Genomic DNA, 24,389 nt, shown 5'->3' on the forward strand with positions numbered 1-24,389 from the left:
CAGCCTTATTTAACTCACATTTTATCAGCTTTATTTAACCCTTATTTTATCAGTTTTATTTAACTCTTATTTCATCAGCCTTATTTAACTCCAGGATGCAACACACTGTCACTTTGTACACACTTGCCCATTATTCTCAGTCTCTGCTGATCTGCTGCCAACTGCCAGTTTGTGGGCAAGAACTAGAACTGTTGTATCTGACTCTGCCACCTTTTAGCTCCACTGCCCTGACCTGGCACATAGACTGGGGGGTCCAGTTTCACTCCAAATCCCAAACCTACTGTACTTGCTGCTGTACTTGTTTACTGGGAGGAAATGACAGTTGCTCTCCTGGTGTCTCTCTTTTTGCTAATGACACAGAGAATGGGGCTGTAGAACTGCTTTACTTTCCTAGTTGGGAAAAGTTTTAGATACATTATCATATTTATATTGTCATACAGTACCTTCATTCTTTCCCATTGTGCCCCATAAACTTTTGTCATTGCTGAGTGACAGTTGCCTAAAAATGTATACTTTTTTTTATCATTTTTTTTCTGCCATGTGCTTAAATAATGACACTCGCAGCAGCATATTCGCTGACGTTTTGCCTCTGTTTTAGCTTAGAATTTCCTGACAAATAAGCAATATGGGGTGACTTTTCACTTATAAAACTGTATCATTATAATGCCTGATTAATTGTTGATTTTTTTTTTTTTTTTAAATCTATATTCTGGATATTCAGGAATAGCTCTTTCGGCCTTAACAGTTCTTTGCTGTTGTGTAGTCGTGTAGCGTCTTGCTTAACGTCTTTACGGCAATGAGAAATTTGTAAACATTTACATGCAAAAAAAAAAATAAATCCATTTTGTGGCCGGTTTGGGACTGCGGCACTCTGCTTTACTTTAATGGCTGTACAGTAGTCTTTTCATCTAATTGTGGGGCAGTGTAATAGTTAATAGACCAGTGCCATGGTATTGCAGGTAACGTAGCCGAGATGCAGTTGGTCTGCACTTTTTTGATTGGTAGCACTTTTTCATCTGCTTGGTTCAATCCAAATAGTCTTCTTTATTTGAAAAATTCTTACTGTATTGTAAAATAATAAAACGCATTCTGATTACGTCAAAAATCATGTATGTGACCCTTGTGATCTATCTATCTATCATCTATCTTCATCATCATCATCATCTTTATCTCCCTGCATTGAGGATATAGTCATACAGGTATGGGACCTGTAATCCAGAATGCTCCGGACCTGGGGTTTTCCAAATAATGGATCTTTTCATAATTTGTATCTTCATACTAGAAAATCATGTAAACATTAAATAAACCCAATAGGTTGGCTTTGCTTCCAATAAGGATTAACAATAACGTAGATCAAGTACAAGGTACTTTTTTATCATTACAGAGAAAAAGGAAATTATTTTGAAGAATTTGGATTATTTGGATAAAATGGGGTCTATGGGAGATGACTTTTCTCTAATTCAGAGCTTTCTGGATAATGGGTTTCCGGATAATGGATATAACTTTATGTAATCCTTTCCATTTATATATATATATATATATATATATATATATATATATATATATATATATATATATATGTGTGTGTGTGTATGGCGCCTGTTATCCAGAATGGTCGGGACCTGGGGCTTTCCGGATAACTGATCTTTCCGTTATTTGGATCTTCATAAATAAGTCTACTAGAAAATCATGTAAACATTAAATAAACCCAATAGGCTGGTTTTCCTCCAATTATATCTTATTTTGGATCAAGTACAAGGTACAGGTATCGGACCTGTTATCCAGAATGCTCGGGACCTGGGGTTTGCCGGATAACGGATTTTTCCGTAATTTGGGTCTTCATGCCTTAAGTCTACTAGAAATTAATTTAAACATTAAATAAACCCAATAGGCTAGTTTTGCTTCCAATAAGGATTAATTATATCTTAGTTGGGATCAAGTACAAGCTACTGTTTTATTATTATTACAGAGAAAAAGGAAATCATTTTTAAAAAAATTGGATTATTTGGATAAAAGGGAGTCTATGGGAGACAGCCATTCCATAATTTGGAGCTTTCTGGATATCGGTTTCCGGATAAGGGATCCTATACCTTTACTGATTTATTATGACAGAGAAAAGGGATATCAATTTTAAAAATAAAAATTTTAATTATTTTATTATAATGGAGTCTGTAGGAGATGGACTTTCCATAATTCAGAGCTTTCTGAATAACGGGTTTCTGGATAACGGATCCTATATATATATATATATATATATATATATATATATATATATAAATCAATAAAATCCCTCTCTACAGAGAAGTCTTTATCCTGTTTATAGGCAGACCCTGTAGGCTTTAGAGGGCCCTTATGTTTACTATAAGAGCCCATATGTTGGCAAAGTGTTGAGTCAAAGTTGCTGGTTACAATACCCAGTGTGACTGGTCTAAATTGAGCCTGTACGGATACAGTACCTGTATGCTCAGCTGCACAGTTGTATGTGTGTGTGTATTGTCAGGGCCTTAGTGTTTATTTACAGCACAAGAAACAATATTAGCATATCTATGTATATATGTGCCTGTGTCATTGCCCAGAAATGGGTCACGGAGTGATATCATACAATTTATACATATGAAATGCCTAGATTAAAAAAAAAAAAAAAATAGATTCCGTAATTTGTTCCCAATTTTTTATTGAAATGTGTTTATTAAAAAATGAAGCAGGGGGAGAAGGGGAGCAGCAGCTGATTATACGGGATGAGGCACGTCAACAAAAAAAACCTAAACAAGAAGCAAAAATAAAAAAATAAAAAAGTCAGATTGTGCCAAACTCCATAGACAGTCATTTTAAAGGACAAAAAGGTTGTTGGGAAGAGTTTTTCCCCCTCTCTCTCTCTCCACCTCCTCTTACTGCATTCTTTCTCCGCTATCTAAAATTGTGATTTATGCAGTATTTTAATATTTTGCTTATTCTTTTCCCCTGGGTGCTCTCTGGGCAGCGATAAAAAGGCGAAGCTGAAAGAGCACCATTAATTTGCTCTGATGACTGGCCAGATAAGGGGAGATAATGGGAAAGATAAGCGGGGAAGATATACCATCAGAAACCCGATTATTACCATTAAAATTCCAGCCCAGCAATCTGCACTAGCCTGATAATTCCTTCTCCGTTTCTACCACTTTGGATGATAAGGCAAAAAATAGTCACTCAGTGCTCCTTGATTAGACTGCCTGGATTTCCTGATAATGCCGTGATAAATTATGTATTTTGCCCCCACGTTTTTGTCAGAGGAAGAAAAAAAAAATCAGATTTTATTTTATTATTTTTTTTATTATTATATTACAGGGCTCTGGAAAAAGAGGTCTCCCCTCCCAGCTCAGAAAATAAAACCTCTCTCTCTCTGTCTCATAAGCTATTATTGTAATGTGAGGTTGATAAAAAGCAGTGATAGGGGAGAAGGTGTTTTGTATTGGGTGCCCCGTATCAATGTTATCAGCCCATCTCCCTGCGCCAGCTGCTAGCTGCTGTTGTTTTAGCCTTATCACCTCCTGCCAATATGCCAATAAATTGCCCAGATTGTTCTCTGGGCTATAGTTTCGCTGCACAATTTATGGCGCTGATTTACTTATTTCTCTCTGGGGCCTGACGTCGGTGCACGTTTTTATTTTTTCCCTGTGTATAATGAACAGATGTGGGGAAAGTGCCTTTTGTTGTGATATTATTTCCCCTGTTCCTCCAAGTAGCCTGCAAACTCTCGACTGGCTTTTCTCAACCAAGTCTATCAGCGTTTCACCGGAAATTGTGGGAGGAGTTTATAAGGGCGGCATTGTTTGCAAACAGTGTTCCCCCCCAACCTTATTTATTTTTCTTAAATGCAGATGTTCCAATGTGAGAATATTGAGACAATCATGCATATTTATGTATAACCTGCTCAGATTGTTTATGAAGCTTACGGAAAGTGGAGTTGATGTTTCTCAATCCGAAGAGTCAAGAATATGATCCTGTGTAAATACTGACACTTTCATTAAGAGAGAAATGACAATTTGCACCAATAAAGCCAGTCAATGACAGGAGGCCAGTTCTTTTACACAGAATAGGAATAGTGGGGAATAGGTGGCCGCATAGTCCGTTCCTATTTTGTATATGCACATTATTCCGTAACAAACTAATATATTTATCCATAATGCCTGAAGGAATATGTCTGTTTAGGAAGAGAGCTGTGGTTGATGAATAAACAATATATATTTTTTCTCTTCCCAACATATATATATAAATATATATATATATATATATATATATATATATATATATATATATATATATATATATATATATATATATATATATATATATATATATAGCTCAGAATTACGGAAAGACTGACTCCCATAGACTCCATTTTATCCAAATAATCCAAATTTTTAAATATGATTTCCTTTTTCTCTGTAATAATAAAACAGTAGCTTGTACTTAATCCCAACTAAGATATAATTAATCCTTATTGGAAGCAAAACCAGCCTATTGGGTTTATTTAATGCTTATATGATTTTCTAGTAGACTTAAGGTAAGAAGATCCAAATTACGGAAAGATCCATCTCCATATCTGGAAAACCCCAGGTCCCGAGCATTCTGGATAACAGGTCCCATACCAGTATACATATAAGTTCAGATGGTACCTGCACTCAAACTCCAACGTCTGTTCGTGGGTGCTGGGTCAAATCCAAATCTATAAGAATTATATATATATATATATATATATATATTTATATTTGTGTGTGTATGTTTATATGTATATATATTTCTAGTAAGTTAAGTTGTATTACAGTTATAGTTTGTGTGTATATTAAACAACATGAGTCTGTCTATATGTAGTGCATAGGATCCAATATTCAAGTTAAAAGTATACAAACATACAAGTATAAGCATATAAAGAATAAAATACACGATTTGGGCTTAAACAGAATATCACATATATATATATATATATATATATATATATTTTTTTTTTTTTATTAATTAATTTATTTTTTGACTCATTTTGTTTCTACCATTGCTACAATTTAAATATGTGTGCATTTATATATATAAAAACAAACGGCATATCCACATAAATCAGGGGCAAGCACAGGATTTTCAATGGCTGATTCCACCATAGTATTTTAGCAAAATGTTCATGCTTTCAGTACCTGCACAGTGTCAATTTTGTTGACATTCTTTAACAAAGATGTAAATATACGAGTTCAGCTGTTTTGTAGCAGGGCTAGAACTATTCACGGTGCTGCTTCATTGGACAGTTTCTTTGAAGTGCCCATGTCACCATGTTTTAGGGGTTTCCAAACATCTGTAATTACCCCCCCCCCATAGTGCCAGAGAGTAGCGCAGCACAGCACAATACTATTATACAATTTAAACGAAAACAGTTAAATTGGCAACAAAGGCTTCTAAAATTAAATAGTGGGTTTAAAGGGGTTATCATTTAAAGGATTGGGAAATAAATAACACATATAAGGTCATTTTTACATCATATATCATTCTTTATCAAAGGTATGTGTATTTGTGTAGATATATATATATATACAGGTATGCATCTGCTGTGCTTGGGACCTGTGGTTTTCTAGGTTTTGCCGTAATGTAGAGCACCATTCCTTAAGACTACTAAAAACATTGACAGTCTCCAGTAGGATGTTTGTGGCAGCAACATGGATTCATTGTACATTAACAACCATCAGTTTGTTTTACTATAGTTATGTATATATAAAAGTTTTATTGCAGAATGCGAGACTAACGTTTCGGCCTCGTCCGAGGCCTTCCTCAAACGTTAGTCTCGCATTTTGCAATAAAACTTTTATATTTTTTAGTTAAGACCTGTGAGTGTGGAACTTTCTTGCTGGTTATATACTTTTAAATTTTGATACTGCACCCAGGCAATTTATACCGTTTATCGAGAGTGCTGGCTTTCCCATGGACTATATATATATATATATATATATATATATATATATATATATATATATATATATATGTGTGTATATATATATATACCTACCGTATATATACAGATATATATATATATATATATATACGGATCTTTCTTGCTGGTTATATATATATATATATATATATATATATATATATATATGTGCATAGATAGGTCTGTATAGTTATGCACAGTGGGTCATTTGTAGGGGTAATAAATGATGGACTTAAGTCTTTTTTTCCACCCAAATTAAAATTGTAACAATATCAGATACAAGGCACTGGGAACAAAAACATAAGTAGAAAATAAAAAATTGTTTAAATAGGAAACTATAGGAAATGGCATTGCTGTCTTTCAGAGCTTTCTGGATAACAGGTTCTTGGATAATAGATCCCCAATGTGTGAGTATATATACATTATAATGTATATATATATATATATATATATATATATATATATATATATATATACGCACAAAACTTACATAATAAAGAAACAATGATTATATTTACATGTGTGTTAAAAAACATATACACAGATGCCTATACACCCACGTATACAGTAATAATGCAGTACAGTAAATGATACATGGTGCACCCACATTCCTGCACACACTAGAACACTCACACATATAGAAATATTAAATATTATTGACTGCATTTTTCTACAAACATTTACAAATGGCTTAGTTAACGCACACGTAGGATATTACATATTAAGGCTGGAGAGCGACAAGCCAAGTGCTCCAACCCTGCACAATGTGATTTCAAAATAATGCTGGACCCCTTGCAAGAATGATGATAATAGGAAAGAACTTCCAATAAATGCTACAATAAAGCCTTTGTCTGTGATAGAATATGTATAAATCTCCCTGTCTTCTGCCAGCCTGTGCTGGTATGTATTTGTGTGATCCTTGCTGTGATTTTTAGACTGCGTTTTGCTCTATACCTGTAAGGCAGGTACCTATAATTATATATATTTTACTTTTCCATATAAAAAAAAAATAACAACCTGTGCCGTTTCCCAGAGAAAAATGATCATTGAAAGCAGAGAGGGCAAGGTATACACTTCTCTTTTAGAACTGAGCAATAACTTGAATGATTCATGTTGGTGTTGAGTGTAGAACTGCCCAGAACTGTAACATAGATCAGCTGTAGCAATGAATCAGCTTCATGCCCCCAGCTGGAAAGTTGCCACATCCCTGACCTTTGTCAAACCTAGTTATCATTTAATGGCAATTTTTTTCCCTATACTTTGTAAAAGCTTGAAAATAAACAACTTCAAAAATAGGTATTCTTTAACCTGCTGCAAAGAATAATACAGCATTACTTGCCGATACACTAGTATAACAGAGTGATATAGAAGGTGGTATTTACATATTTTGCATGTAATTAATATAGTGGATTTTAATGAATGCATAGAAGATGCAAACATCTGACGTGACAGATATGAGTAACAGATGCTCTGCTAATCTCTGTATTGCACCAGTGACTTTTGACCACACGTCTCATTGTGTTTTTTATTTTCTCTCTTTAGTTCTCTATTGATATAATGCCAGCAGCTTCTAAAAGTTACACTAAAAGCTAATCATACTCACCCCTTCCCCTAAAAAATTTAGGATATTATCAGTATGTCCAGACTCCCCCTGCAATTCGGTGGGATGTGCTGATATCAGTTGCATTCAGAGATATTTATTTTTTAGTGGAGTCTTTAAATAATATACAGGTATGGGACCTGTTATTTAGAATGCTCGGGACCTGGAGTTTTCCGGATAAGGGATTTGGAACTTCATACCTTACGTCTACTAGAAAATCATGTAAGCATTAAATAAAAACAATAGGCTGGTTTTGCTTGCAATAAGGATTAATTATATCTTAGCTGGGATCTGCTAAAAAGTCTGCTAAAAATCTTTTAGTTAAATAAATCCAATGGGATTTTTTTCCTACCAAGGGTTAATTATATCTGAGTTGTGATCAACTACAAGATGCTGTTTTATTATTACAGAGAAAAAGGAAATATGTTTCACAATTTAGAATTATTTGAATTAAATGGAGTTTATGGGAGACAGCCTCTGAGCTTTCTGGATAATGGGATTTTGGATAACGGATCCTATACCTCTATAGGCCAGTATCAGTGTTATTGAGTATTCGATTATATAAAACAGTCTAGTTAGATTAGACTACTAATTCATTTTACCGTATACTTGCAATGGGTCTGTAATAGAGTAATCCTTAAATTCAGATCCAGAAAGCTCTGAATTACAGAATGGCCGTCTCCCATAAACTCCCGTTATATTCAAATAATTAAAATTTTTGAAAATGATTTTCTTTTTCTCTGTAGTAATGAAACAGTACCTTGTACTTTATCCCAACTTAGATATAATTCATCTTTATTGGAAACAAAACAATCCTATTGGGTTTATTTAATCTTTCAATGATTTTTTAGTAGACTTAAGGTATGGAGATTCAAACCCAGAAAACCCCAGGTCCCGAGCATTCTGGATAAAAGGTCCCATACCTGTATTTGTTATAGAAATTCCTTTAAGAAGTGTGTCCAGCCAGATGGCAGCTAGAATAGTTTGTAGGTAAGAAAATGTTAGAGATTGATTCCTCTTCCTCGACAGTCTTTAATAATCACTTTATAGTCTGAAATTGTTGAATTGTAGGTCAGTGCAGATTTCAATGTAATTTTGCTATATAATTCAATTGATCTTCTCTGTATTAGTTAATTCCCTCTTAATTTTATTATATATGTCATATTTTGTTAAATATTAAAAAAAGTAAAGTCCTGAGCTGTTATAAGTCCACAATTTGAGAAGGTTCCTTAAACATCTTCCCAATGAACAGGAATATTTCTAACTCTTTTCCGATTTCCCTGCATTCATTGTGATAACTTTACCCACGAAGGATTATTTTTATATTCAAGACATATATCAATAAGCCGATAACGAAAAAAGCTTTTATTTCCCGTATTTGGGTAGAGCAGGTTCCAGGGCGTTTTGTACTTCTGGGTTTAATCAGGAAAATCCTGTGCATTGTTTAGCAATGGATTAGCATAAAGATAACACATTTGTTTATTAGGTTTCAGAATCAGCTGTTGGTATCTGTGCCACAGGTAACAATTGACTTTTCAGGCTGGAAGTTAATAGCCTTGTCTCTTGCATGTATGGATCAATATGAGTATTAATTAATCACCGTTATCGGCCCTGGTTGTATTTGTTGTTACATCAGCAACATATCAATACAGAAAAGTGGACTCTCGGATCGTCATGGCAACTCCCATCTCTTGGGTCAAAGAAAGTTAATCTTATCTGTGCAAGGAGAGTGGCAAACTGTTTAGGGATCTAGTTTGAACTCAAAGAAGCATCGATTTCTTTTTTTTGTTTGCAAATAGAAGCTGAATGCCAATCACAAGGGATAGGTAGGATTTAAATATTAATGCCCCCCATAGCTTGTCTGCAAAGCGGTTACGTCCTCCCCATTCGTTTTTATTTTTAACGATATCACTGATAGATCAAGACGAGTGAAATTAGTCTAAGGGGCAGATTTAGCAAGGGTCGAAGTGAATTAGAGGGAATTTCAAAGTAAAAAAATTCGAAGTCATTTTTTGGATACTTCGACCACCGAATAGGAGACTTTGAATATTCAATAATCGAAGTTCAGGTATAGGATCCCTTATCCGGATACCCGATATCCAGAAAGCTCCGAATTATGGAATGGCTGTCTCCCATAGACTCCATTTTATCCAAATAATCCAAATTTTTAAAAATGATTTCCTTTTTCTCTGTAATAATAAAACAGTAGCTTGTACTTGATCCCAACTAAGATATAATCAATCCTTATTGGAAGCAAAACCAGCCTATTGGGTTTATTTAATGTTTAAATGAATTTCTAGTAGACTTAAGGCATGAAGACCCAAATTACGGAAAGATCCGTTATCCGGAAAACCCCAGGTCCCAAGCATTCTGGATAACAGGTCCCATACCTATACTGTCTCTTTAAAAAAACTTCGACTTCAATACTTCGCCAAATTAAACCTGCTGAAGTGCTATGTTAGCCTATGGGGACCTTCTATAACCATTTTCCAAGTCTTTACACATCGAAGTAAAATAGTTCGATCGTACGCTAAAATCGTTCGAACCAAATTCGGTGAAAAATACTTTGAATTCGAAGTATTTTAATTCGATGGTCGAATTTCGAAGTATTTTACATTTCGAAATTCGACCCTTGATAAATCTGCCCCTAAATGTTGAACTTTTTGTGCTGGGAAATCAGCTAAAGAATGTGTACAGTTCCTTTGTCTGATGGAAGGAATAGTTGGGTGCTACGTGTCTTTCTTATGGTTTGAGTTATGTCTAAATTCTAAGAGGTATTCTAATAAATCATCTAAGAGATATTTTCTTCTTTATTTTATGTTTTTTTCCTTTAATAAAAACATGAGCTCAAAAACTATTCTGGAAGTTAACTTGCAATTGAACTGTTTTATGAACTGAATTGAATTGTTTTTTTGAAAAAATTTGAGTTTTCGGTCGGGCCATGGCAATTATTTTCTTTTCCAGAGGAAAAAAAACACTTTTTATGACATGAGCAGAGGCGTAATAACGGGAACTGACGTATATTCGTTTTATAGTTTATAGTTTTATATACACATTAGGTTATAAAATCTACAACATATTTCATTAACACCGAAGGCCTAAGAAAATAAAAAATGTTATCAGCAAAGGTGCCGGCTACAGTGTAAAGAGTCTCACATTTCCTCCAGTTCAGCATTGCCAAAAAATGAAGTTCATTGGGAATGTTTATCCTGTAAGAATGTTAGAAATAATAATCATTTATAATATATAGAGATCTCTTTCTTTTATCTGTTGTAGCCATAGAGATCATGCGTTGCTAAAGGCGATAATTACGATTTTCAAAGCAGTGATCATTTATGTATTAAGGACAGACGATAGAGTGAACTTAAAATATCAAATCAGATGGAAGCAAACAGGCAGTTATAATCAATGGAGTGTGTACAAATAAAGGCAATTGAATTCAAAATTGGAACTGGGATTGAAACAGAAAAATAATAATTTTATACAGAAAACTCAGTCCTGGAAATGTATAAACCCTGAATATTTATCATTCGGATCAGAGCCAAAAACATATGTTCCTTATGTAAACCTATGTCAAGACATTTACATATAAATAAAATCACGTTGAGTGACATGTATCAATCAATCCAGTGGAATTTTTCGCAAACGCTAACTTTTACATTTGGGTTGCTTTTTATATCATCATCTAAACATAAGGTGAAATATTCAACTGCATTTCCTATAAAAGTCCTTTTCTCTAAATGGAATCCTCAATACCTTTGACCCACTAATATCCAAACAGTCAGCAATATTTCGATATTTAAATTTTTAAGAATTTTATCTAACATTGTATTTTTAGGAATTTCATTTAGCCTAGGAATTTGAAACATTTTCTTTTTTTTTTTTTGAAAAGTTTAACAATTTATTTTTAGGATTTGTATTTAAAAATATTTGTAGCATTAAAATGTGTCTTCTTATACACAGTTTTAAATTATAAAATGCTGAGTAAAATTCCTAAAAATAAAATGTTAAAAAGAATCCTTATTATATAGGTGTGGGACCTGTTATACAGAATGCTCGGGACATGGGGTATTCCGGATAACGTATCTTCATACCTTAAATCTACTAGAAAATCTTTTAAACATTAAATAATATTTTGCTTCCAATAAGGATTAATTATATCTTATTTGGGATCAAGTACGGTTTTATTATTACAGAGAAAAAGGAAATCGTTTTTTAAAATTTGGACTATTTGGATAAAATGGGAGACGGCCATTCGGTAATTTGGAGCTTTCTGAATACCGGGTTTCTGTATAACAGGTTTCATAGCTGTAATAATAAAAGTTAAATTAAGCTAGTTAAATTAATGCTTTTAAAAAAACAAAGACTATTTTGGGGGACATTTTTTTCTTTAGTTTAGATTTTTTTTTTTGTTAATGCTGTGAAATTGTATTAAGAAATTGTGAAATCTAAACATTCCACCTCGTTCCCAGATATAATTGTTTCCGTGGGAGATAAAAACATGCCAGTGGAGTTACAAAATCATTTCTGTCACTTTCCCCGCATCCCACTCTGGTACAGTGCTCTCTCGTTAAATCGCAGGTAGTATTTGTTATTATTAGGTTCTTTTCCCCCCCAGTAGTATCTGGAGGTTGGTGGTGATAGATAAATACTTTTGCAGAGTGCGAGATAATATGAAATGCAGTCAAGGAAAGATGATACAAATAAACTACACTTAGATAGTGATGACGATTGACTCTCTCTTTATTTGGAAGGGGAAGACCAAGGCTTGATATCTCTCCAGTTAGATTCACAAAACCTCATGGTTGCTGCACCAGTGTATTACAAAGTTCTATCAGTGTGTGGACTCCGGTGTTCATACCAGTCCTTAAGAATTGCTGCTTGAGCGCATGCGGGTCGATCAAATCAACTGATACGCGGCTATGCTTAATACCAGTCCGGTTGCCGGCTCCTGCCACAACGTGTGATTACGGCTTGGAAATAAACAGCATGCATGCGAGTATTCTCTCTTACTCAGCCGTGACCATTTCTTATGAATCTGGCAATTTGGTCCCATTTACGCACCTTATTGAGGAATGTTAAAAGCACGCAATTACAATTTTTTCAATTTCATGTGTTAATAAATTTCGAATTATTGGACTGGATATGCGCTGTTACTACGAGCAGACCCTGTGGCCGTTATCTAAATTCAGCAGCTTGCCTGACTTCTAAAGATTGAAATCAGGCATTGGACTCTCTCTTTTTTTTTTTTTACGAGTAGAGAACTTTAAAGTGTTTCACCAACGTCACTTTGGGTTTCACAAGCCGGCGATGGTAGAATTTTTTTTTTTTTAAAGTTATGTAAAATAAAATTGCTACAAAGAGATGAGCAGAACGGGCATCTTTGAAACCATCTGCCTTTCTCTCTGTCGCTGGCAGGGACTGAATGTTTTAAAAAAGTTCCTCCGTCACAACATAGTCATGGTGAGTTGCCGTTCAGTGTTGGATTAGGTGTATCTTTTACACTTCAGTGACTAGAGCTAACCAATTAAAATGAAAACCTCCAAGAAAACAAACGAGGAGAGCATTATAATGAACGTCAAGTTACCATGAGGGCAGAGATACACGTGGAGATTCGGCGATAAAATCATATCTTCTTCGGGCGACTAATCTCCCTGAACTGCCTTCTCGCTGGCTAGAATCTAAATCGCCGGCAGGATGGCATTCGGAGCACTTCGTTTTCCGAAGTTGCCCGAAATTGCCTCACAAGGAATCTTTGGACGACTTCGGAAAACTCTGAGTGCCATCCCAACGGCGATTTCTATTGTAGCTGGCGGGAAGGCAGTTGGGGGAGATTAGTCATTAGAGGAAGAGGCGATTTGTCACCCGGCGACTAATCTTCCCGAATCTCAACGTGTGTCTCTGCCCTATAAAGTGTTGTCCACTCTATCTTTCTGCTGAAGTCACAGTGTTATTTCCACCCTAGTCTTGTAGACCACACCCAAATATACTTAACTAAACTAGTGACCCTGTAAGAGCAATTTCAAATAAATCAGATATAAGAATATGTGCCCCTATTAATGAGTATAGCTGGGGAGGTGGGCTTTCTGTGTCCTCACTACTCATTGGTTTTGGTCCAATCACATCTTCTAGTCGTCTCATATTTTGCCTTACCATTTTGGTTTAATTATTTTCCATGAATGTACAAATCTATATAAGTCCAGTTGATAGTATGCTTGGCAGACACCCTCCTGATGAAATACTAAAATCAATTTTCAAACATTCGATCGAACCCTTGCAGAAGCGTTGGGTGATACATCATGTTCTGCTCATTTTCCTGATATGAGACTGCATGTTTGCATTTTAGGTTTCCATTATTTAGAAATCGGAGCTTCATATTTTTTTCATACTTTTTTTTTCTTTTTAAAGGGCTTTGACAAATGTCAGCCAATTTTCTGGAACTGAGACTGTAGCTAGACTACAGTTCTTAGTGGTAGAAAAAAAACGCTGAAGGTAACTACAGGTATCGGATCCATTATCTAGAAATCTGTTATCCAGAATTCTCTGCTGAAATTGTTGCTAATAACTAAGCTAAATATAGTTGATCCTATAGGTTTACTTCTATTTTTTTAATATGTTTAGCAATCTTAAGGCATGGTGTTCCATATTACAGAAAGACCCATTATCCAGAACAAGTGTTCTGCGTATTAGATCCCATACCTGTATTAAAAAAGGGAGTCTCTTATGAATGCTGCAAACAGATGATACAGATGGTAGCTCAAGGTGCAGCCTATCAGGGACCTCATAGCTGGTAAAAGCCTGCTATTGCCCCATTTTATTTCATAGTGCTTAATGGCAAGTACTGTACAGGTATGGTATCTGTTATCCAGAAACCCTTTATCCAGAAAGCTCCAATTTACAGGAAGTTCATCTCCCATAAACACCATTATATTTACACTTTTTTTTTAAAGATCTTCTTTTTCTCTGTAATAATAATACAGCACATTTATATAGGATCTGTTATTCCCAAAAACCCATTATCCAGAAAGCTCCGAATTACGGGAAGGCCATCTCTTATAGATTCCATTTTATCCAAATAATACAAATTTTTCAAAATAATTTCCTTTTCCTCTATAATAATAAAACAGTAGCTTGTACTTGATCCAAACAAAGATTTAATTAATCCTTATTGGAGGCAAAACTAGCTTATTGGATTTGTTTAATGTTTAAATGAATTTCTAGTAGAAATTCTTTGGTGATCCAAATTATGGAAACATAGGGTTGCCACCTTTTGAAAACGGTGGAGACTGGGCCAGGCGGGGCATGACATAGATGGGATTGTCTGTGACACTGCGATCGCCGATTGGTCGATCACCATGTCAATCAATCCTAATCTGGAAAACCAGGCAAGGGGGCATGGCATGACGTAGATTGGAGTGTTCGTGACATCAGGGGGCAGGGTGTGACGTAGATGGGAGTGTCTGTGACATCAGGGGGCAGGGCGTGACGTAGATGGGAGTGTCTGTGACATCAAGGGGCAGGGTTATGACACGCCAATCGCCGATTGGCCGATCACTATGTCAATCAATCCTAATTTAGAAAACCAGACAGGAAGTTTTGACCCGGGCATCCCTTCAAAATACCGGACTGTCCGTGTCAAAACCAGACAGGTGGCAACCCTATGGAAACATCTGTTATCCGGCAAACGCCATGTCCTTAATAAAAGTGTCCCATACCTGTATTTTGTACTTAATCCCAGCTAAAATACAATTTGTCCTTATTGGAGGCAGAACAATCCTGTTGGGTTTATCTAATATTTAAATAATTTTAATAATTTTAATAAATTAAAAAAATAATATTTAAACAAGTAGATTTATGGTATGAAGATCCAAATTATGGAAAGATCACTTATCTGGAAAACCCAGGTCCAGAGCATTCTGGATAACAGGTCAGTTTACACCATGGAAAAGGCACAGAAAAATAGTCAGTCTTCCAAAAACCTAAAATTCTGTTCTGTTACCCTAGGCCTTAAACGCCAGATTAGGTGGGACAGAGCTGGTGGTAGGAGGAGAGGTGCAGAGCCCTTTGCTGTGAATCTGTACAGAAATGGATGTCGCTTCTAAAGTGGCACAGATTTCTCAGCACAGAAGGGAATGAACAAAGCAGCTGCACGTGCATCGTACATTCCACATGCGTTTTGCCTTTCCTCAGAGTTACAATGAAGTTGCATCTCATCAAATTGGCCAGTAACTTTAGCTACATTTATCTGCAGAATTTATTTTAAAGATGATTTGAAGAAGAAAAAAAAAAAAACCTTTAGGAAAAGAATATCGTACTGAGGCTCCAGCTGGCGTTTAATGTATGTTGCTAGGTCAAGGTTTGCCTTCATTACCAATTTCCTATGGCAGCTTAATCTTAATTGAGAAATCCATGTTTGGTTGGAGATGATTAGGGATTGGCTGTATGCATTGGTGGTTCATAAAGCTCTTGGAAAATGGAATCCTAATTGTTAAATTAGCTCACACACGGGGCATTTGGAATGGAAATCCAGGATAAGCAGTGGAATATTTGTTATATTTTAGCCTTTTGCTCTTTAAAGGGAACGTGCCACAAAAGAAGGTCAGTTGAATAATGAAAATGCCTGGTTTTATTATCAATTTGTTTTGTATGTGTTTGGTTCTTTAATGTTTAAGCTTAAGTTACAACTGACCTCTGCTTTACTATAACCCAATATTTACTAAACTCCGAATGCAAAAATCACGAAAAATTCATGATTTTGTTTTTATAAAATTGGACTTTTAAAAAAAAATCACACATTTTTCGGAATTTATTAAACCCAGAGGATGGAAAAGTCAGAATCAGAAAAGCTTAACAAAAGAAGTAGCTAGAAATGTTGTACATGATGTTTTGTGCTTCTGTACCAGCCCAAGGCAAACACAACCCTTTAGCAGTAAAGATCTGTGTCTCCAAAGATGCCCCAGTAGCTCCCCATCTTCTTTTCTGCTGATTCACTGCACATGCTCTGTGCTGCTTTCACTTACTGAGCTTAGGGACCCACTCACAATATAAAGTACACATAGAATAGAAATGTCACAATATAAGGCTGATTAGTAATTAATACAGATAATTACTACATGGCAGCACAGAAACCAGTGCAATTAGCATCAGAATTTATTATTACAGACAAACCTCATTTTGCTAGATAATTAGTGACGACCCCTAAACTTAGCTTCTCAACAGCTGCGCATGTGAGTGTCACAGACACTTTCCAAGATGGTGACCCCCTGTGACAAGTTTGAAGTCCTGAATCATTGATGCTATTGACAAGCTAAAACTTTAGGCTGGTGCATTAAGTTCAGTAAAAAAATATGGCATTTTTAGCCCTATTCATTTTTAGGGTTTAGCTCTCCTTTAATTCTGTTCTCCCATAATTAAGGGTGTATTTTAATGGGTGGTTTACCTTTACGTTAACTTTTTATATGTTATAGAATGGCTAATTCTAAGCAACCTTTCAATTGGTCTTAATTTTTTGGGGGTCACTGATCCCCATCTAAATATTAAATGCGTTGTAAGATACAGATCTATGGTTATTGCTTCGTTTTATTACTCATCTTTCTATTCAGGCCTCTCCTATTCATATTCCAGTCTCTTGTTCAAATCAATGCATGGTTGCTAGAGCGATTTGGACCCTAGCAACCGAATTGCTGAAATTGCAGAGCTGCTGGATTAAAAGCTAAATAACTCAAAAACCACAAATAATAATTGTCTCAGTATATCACTCTCTACATCATACTAAAATTAAACTCATATGTGTGATATTATATCCTGACAAATAAATAATAATTGCTTGATTTTAGACTGAATTTTCATTCAAAATTATGGGACAAATTGTGAATGATTACAATGAAATGAATACTTGCTGTTTTTATAAATCTTTTATTTTTTTATGTTCCTCTGGCTTTTCCCATTACCTTTCCTCTAGAGTTCTTCCATCGTCCCACACTTGTGAGATTCCTGCCGAAGCATATTATAACTCCTATCTCTCTTGTACATTTTAAGGGCTTGTGGAGAGATGGGAACTTCCAGTTATTATTGCTTGGCACTGTGAAAAGCAACGATAAGATCTGTGGATGCTGCTAATTAGAGAGTAATTTATGGCTGCGTGCAAGTGGAGATTGCAGAAAGTGAGCTCGGTATAAAAACATGCTCCATAGCAGCGGCGTTTGATTCACGCCACCGAATTGTTTATTTCAGAATAATATCTATTTACCATCTATTCTTTGGTCGAGCAGATGTTGAGTGGCAGCGAGAGCGGCAAGAAAAAGCTGCTTTTTTTCAAGGATTTAAAAAAAAAAAAAAAAAATCGAACTGGCAAAATTCCCAGGGATTCTTACAGCTAAGGCAGAGATGTTTTGACATTTCTATTTACCGTAACAAACTTCCAATTGTCAGTGTGTCCTGGAGTCCGTAGGAAGGCTAAATAGCTGCAAACTGAGGACTATTCTTGAGCACTTGTGAATTGCAGTTTGTGCTAAGGATGCTGGAATTTGCATAATTGCTAATACGGGATAATGTGTATATTGCATGGATTTTTATTCACTTGGCCTTTGTGTCATATGGAACTCTATCAAGTTTATAATAATGCAATTGTGTTTTGGGCATCCTATTTTAAATAACTGAGTGTTTTTGGCAGAGAGGTCTATTATTTGTGGCCAAACAATAACCCCTATAGAATAAAACCTTTTTATGAAAGTTCATCTGAAAGTAATCAGTACCTAATCTTGGGATCTATCTTATTTCCCACTGAGAGGTTATACTGGTAATGGGCATATATGGGAATTGGGTTTTAACTTTCTCTGCATTGATTTACAAATGTAATATACTGGTTGAACTTTATGCAGGGTCCGACTGGGTCGCGAGACACCGGGGAAAAAACCCAATGGGCTCTGCCGGCCCAGACTGCTCCCTGAATGGAACTATTGCTGCTGCCCCGACCTCCCTTTCTGGCCCCAGACTCGGCCCTGTAAGAGTAACTTAAAGGGCACCAATCATAACTAAAATCATTTCCTTAGTAAATACACTATGTGAAAGTTCAAGAAATCAGATTAGCTAACAATTAGTTAGAATTGTTTGTATAATGTAAATGATCAGCTCACTATTCCTTCTGCAAGATCTCCCCTATCTCCCCTGCAGTTCTAGCTGAGGCAGCCATCTTGGATTTCACTGGCTCCTCCTACCTATATCTTGCCAGCCAACTGCAGCTCTGAAATCTCGCACATGCTCAGTTGAAATTCCTTGTTGCTTATCAACCCTTCTAAGCTATTTTCAAATCAGCCAAACCTGTGTGTTAGCTGCTGTACAGTAGTGCTGCCACCTGCTGGGAGTTATTGTGTGCCCTTCATTTGCATAATAACATCACCAGCAGGGGACAAGATAGGGAAATCTCCTGCTACTTCTACTGGAGGAGTTTAATAAAACAAGGCATTCTGGGTAGAATACTAAAATCAATGTTACAATCTGAGCATGCTCCTGAAATTTGCATATTATAGTCTCTGTTATGCTCTCAGTATGGCCTCCCTCAGTGAAAGAACCCATTTGACAAAGTAAGGGATTTTTAAAAATCTGCAGTTTTTTTCAACAAACTATATATTTCGTTTGATTAAACGTGTTTATGTTGTACTGGTCAGATTGTTAATATGTGTTTGATTTTGGCTGTGATAGGTGCCCTTTACTAGACAGGGAGGCCGCAGCAGGTTTGGCGTGAGCCAAAGGGAACTTGTTGGCTGGGGCTTAGGGAGGGGGCTATGTGGCTGGGGGCCTGGGTGTGTGTAGGGGCCCTGGAGGTGGGGACTCCTTTGGGTCTTGGACCCCCCCAGTCTGACACTGACTTTATGTACAAATTTCTGGATTGCTACACATTTTAAAACTATCTAGGGGTCATTAAAGGGATACTGTCATGGGAAAAACATTTTTTTCAAAACGCATCAGTTAATAGTGCTGCTCCAGCAGAATTCTGCATTGAAATCCATTTCTCAAAAGAGCAAACAGATTTTTTTATATTCAATTTTGAAATCTGACATGGGGCTAGACATTTTGTCCATTTCCCAGCTGCCCCATGTCATGTGACTTGTGCCTGCACTTCAGGAGAGAAATGCTTTCTGGCAGGTTGCTGTTTTTCCTTCTCAATGTAACTGAATGTGTCTCAGTGGGACATGGGTTTTTACTATTGAGTGTTGTTCTTAGATCTACCAGGCAGCTGTTATCTTGTGTTAGGGAGCTGTTATCTGGTTACCTTCCCATTGTTCTTTTGTTTGGCTGCTGGGGGGGGGAAAGGGAGGGGGTGATATTACTCTAACTTGCAGTACAGCAGTAAAGAGTGATTGAAGTTTATCAGAGCACAAGTCACATGACATGGGGCAGCTGGGAAATTGACAAAATGTCTAGCCCCATGTCAGATTTCAAAATTGAATATAAAAAAATCTGTTTGCTCTTTTGAGAAATGGATTTCAGTGCAGAATTCTGCTGGAGCAGCACTATTAACTGATTCATTTTGGAAAAAATTTTTTTTCCCATGACAGTATCCCTTTAACAACCCCTGAGGCAAAGTGCAAATAAGAAGCGCATTGCAGTAGGCAATAAATACAGGGCTGGCCTGAGCCCCTGACACTGTCAGACTGAAAGAAGAAGTGATTGGTTAATGAACACTTGTATCCTATTAGTGCTTTACATTTCTTCCCCATCTTCCCCTCTTAGTGCTTTGAAGTTATTCCCCCTCTTTATTTTTCCTTCTGGCGAAAATGGTGCAATGATGTCCTAGTGGTGCCCTCTGATGTCAACTGAACATCACTGCCCCACCCCCTGATCTCATCCACCCCTTCCTGACATCATTAAGTCCATCCCCTCCGCCTCGGCTTCACCAGAGTAAAAGGTGTCAACCCTACCTTCCATGTAGGCGTGTGTATAGGTGTTTATCAGCTTTAACTTCAGGCTCTATCAGCGTTGTTATTAATGAGGTGCTGGTTTCTTGGGGCAAGGGAAACACTGTTAACATTCTTCCATATGGGGTTGGTTGGAGCAGAAGCAAAGAGGGAAGCAGTGAAGGGAAAAGCAGAAGAAAAAGAATGAATATAGTTAGCCAAAAATATATCCAAATAAAGGCTGGAGTGACTGGATGTCTAACATAAAAAATTGGAGAGCAACACAAGCATATTTCTGGGGTGCTGAAAAAGGAGGCTCTGTTTGGCAGCGCACTTGGTTTTTATGCAACCAAAACTTTCCTCTAAGCCAGAAATTAAAAACTAAGTAGTGGGGTAAGGGTTGGTGAGCAACATGTTGCTCCTGAGCCACTGGTTGGGGATCACTGCCGTACATCAATAGGTGCACTTCTGCATAGTTCAGATAAGGTAGTGGGCGGACACACTGGTACTGAGCGCAACTACAGGGAAGTGTGAGGAACATCTTTGGACCTACGTATTTTTAATAAATGGCGATGATGCATGCAACAAGCTGAGTCCATTTTGAGGAACCCTAGTTGCAGCTGCCATTGTGAATGAACCCTGTCTACAGGTCTATCGCCGTGTTGGTTTTCATGTTTATGGTAGCCTTGTGCTCCAGGTATGCAGCATTCTAGATAATAGATTCCAAACCTCAACCAAATGGCACCCACGGCTGATTGTCTGGCTCCTTCAGTACCACAATGGAGATACTTGTCGCACCAGCCTTGAGATAAGATTATGGTGTGTAGATATGCCGGCGGAACTAATGGAACAACTAAATGGCACACAGTAAACAAAGAGATATTCTCTGCCCTCTTGTTCTACTTGATTGATGGACGTCAATTAATTATCTCTGTACATAAAATGACCTTGTTGCTTCAGATAATAATACTGATGGTAAATGAGGAGAGTGAAGGCCAAGAGGGAGAAGAAAAAGGAGATATATATATATATATATATATATATATATATATATATATATATATATATATATATATATATATATATATATATATATATATATATAAAAAATAAATATATATATATATATATATATATATATATATATATATTTGTGTGTGTGTGCTGTTCATTCCTGTTTTCCATATAAAACTCATTTTAATAAAGCTGCCAGTGAGGGGAAAGGGAATGCAGTTGAGGATTTCCTGCTTTTGATGGCCGGGAGATGGAAATCTCTATAGTGCTCATAAATGATATCTGAGAACGTGGTACAATTGCTGGAGATCTTATCTCATTCTGTGGCACTGATTCATCAGTCAGGCTTTGTGCATTACTGATAACTCATCTTTAGAGATTAGCAACAATGACTTCATCTCCTCTTACCTCCCCACTCCGCTCTCTCCCTGCTACTGTATGTGCTCCATTGCAAATCTGTCCCTCTGCTCCCACACTACTCTGTGTCCAATGCATTCACTATAATGTATAAGAATATTTAGGCCCTAAGGGGAAATATACCCAAAAGGATAATTAGTTGTAAACAACTTTCCAATATACATTTATTATAGATTTCCAATGATTTTCAAGATATTTGTAAATGTAGTTACTATTCAAAGCAGCATTTGTCTGGCTTTTGCTATACCCTGCACTGCAAGTTCTGACTGCACATGCCATTGAAACAATGTAGCAGTAGGCAGCTCCCTTACAGCCAGGATCAAAATTCCTACAATGCATTGTATGTTTCACGATTAACAGACCATTAAAGAAGGAGAATAGGGTTGCCACCTTCTGTTCGGTGGAACTCCAGGCAGGGGGCGGGACCGTGGTGTTATGGGGGCGGGACACACTGTAACAGGGGCGGGTCCATGATCCCAGGGGGCATGCCACAAAAGCAGGGGTGGAGCTATGACGTGGCGATCGATGATTTTCCGATTGCCACATCAATCATAGGAAATTAGGAATTTCCTAATTTTGAAAACTGGGCAGGCAGTTTTGACTCGGGCAGCCCATCAAGAAAAAAGGGTCAAAACCGGACAGGTGGCAACCCTAAATATGGATTTCCATGCCCCAATGCCTCCAGTTGCAAAGTTTGCACCAGGTCTAGTAACCCCTAGCAACCAATCATCTGAATGAAAGCAAACATTGTACTGGTTGCTATAGGTTACTAGACCTGGTGCCAGTGTTGTAGTTTTTAATTAACTACAACTCCCACTTCATGGCTTATATTGCCTCCATAGCAAGCAGCTGACAGTTAGCTTGGGATCAAGTTACTTGGCCTTTGAGATAGAGCCCCAAATAGGAAACCTGTTTCTTTCTCTTGCTTTAATTGTCACAGCAGTGATATGAACCACTTACCTGCCGCACATTTAGATTGTAGGGTCCTGGCTGACTGTCACGCATCTATTTTAATGGGTTCCATTTTAGCCTATTGGGAAAACTGGTAGAACTGGCACAAAAGGGTTAATGATTGTATGCATTCATTTAAAAATGTAAAGCATAAAGCCTGGTCTCATAGACAAGCCTGGGGACTAGGGAAATAAAAGGAATATATAAAATATGCATTTTGCCATCGCAGAAATGATTTAAAATCTAACCTTACTGTCTAACAATGAGTCTCTCAGATGGGCAGGCATATATTTTGTCACCAAGTTTCTTAAGCTGCCGAAGTCAGGTCTCCAACTGGGTCAGATGATAAGATGAGCACAAGAGAAATGCGAAGGGAGGCGCTGATAAAAACTGATTGATTGATGTCTTGCTTTGCCTTCATCACAGGCAGCTGACAGTTAGTTTGGGATCAGATGATTTGGCTTTTGCGATAGAAGAGGGCCCTGATAGGCAAACCTGAAGGACAAAGAGGTCAGTTGCTGTTCTGTATCAGCCCCTGGAGTGGTTGGAAATGTTTTCTGTACAAAATTATGAAAGATCTACTCCTGCGGTAAAAGAAAAAGATTTTCAGCTGAGGAAATCAATAATCTGCTATTTTAGGCGCAACCTACTTACGGTAATGAGGAACTTCAAATGATCCTCTACCCCTGCAGCAATGGACAGTTAACTTCAATTGTCTGGTCTGGTTTTTAAGGACTCCTAGCAAGGGTATAGCTTCTGTGCCCTCACCAGCAATGGGAAGTGATTGATGCGCTCAAACACCCGAGATACTAAACAGTAAAAGGGTGCAAATTTGCTGAGGGCCCTTATCCATAGCAAATAAGAAAATATTTGGTTCCACTTGGCACTATTGTCATCCAAAAGAGCTAAAAGTAAACTCAAGACAATGATGACTGAAGTGTAGTTAAATATGACTCAAGGTGGCCATACACTAATCCGCTCGTTTGCAGATGTCACCAAATGAGTGAATCTCTCCCTGATATGGCCACCTTGAGGTGGGCGATATCGGGCTGATCTTATCGGGGGCCCTAGGGCCCAACAATTGGCTCATAACGAAGGGTAAACAGGTGGTCGGATTGTGGCACCGCATCAACGAACAGATGCGGTCCGCAATCTGACAGGATTTTTAGTCCTTTCCGAACGACATTGGCCAGATATCGATCAGGGAAGCCCATCGGAGGGCCCCATACACAGGCCAATAAGCTGCGGACTCAGTCTGTCGGCAGTTTTTATCGGCCTGTGTCTGGCCACCTTTAATCCGCTTACACTGACCAAGGGGTGGAGTATCTGAATGATTGTCCCTTGGAATATTAGTGCAAGGTCTTCTACCTTCTTTGTCTATAATCCCACCAGAAGTCGATCAGCTCCATTGATTGCCAAAAAGGTCCACACTCAGACAGATTATCTTGTAGTTGGTTGAGAAGTCACTTGTATGACTTTGCATCCAGAAGACAGAGGGCAACATTTACTAATGGAAACAAAGTGAAAATAATTGGTACAGTTTCTCATGTTTTGTACCCAA

General features: G+C 37.1%; 1 protein-coding gene across 2 annotated transcripts in view; it reads left to right on the plus strand.

The window, feature by feature from the left end:
* zfpm2.L (zinc finger protein, FOG family member 2 L homeolog) overlaps positions 1–24,389 on the plus strand; it is a 265,106-nt gene that overhangs the window by 338 nt on the left and 240,379 nt on the right. Inside the window, exon 1 of one of the 2 annotated variants that reach the window (XM_018268206.2) lies at positions 15,854–16,148. The exons of the other annotated variant lie outside the window; for it this stretch is intronic. The gene's annotated coding sequence lies outside the window, so the exon portion shown is untranslated. Of the gene's footprint in view, positions 1–15,853; positions 16,149–24,389 lie in introns of those variants that run through there. 2 annotated transcript variants of the gene reach the window in all.

Source organism: Xenopus laevis, chromosome 6L (assembly GCF_017654675.1).
Source record: "Xenopus laevis strain J_2021 chromosome 6L, Xenopus_laevis_v10.1, whole genome shotgun sequence".
NCBI classification, from domain to species: domain Eukaryota; kingdom Metazoa; phylum Chordata; class Amphibia; order Anura; family Pipidae; genus Xenopus; species Xenopus laevis.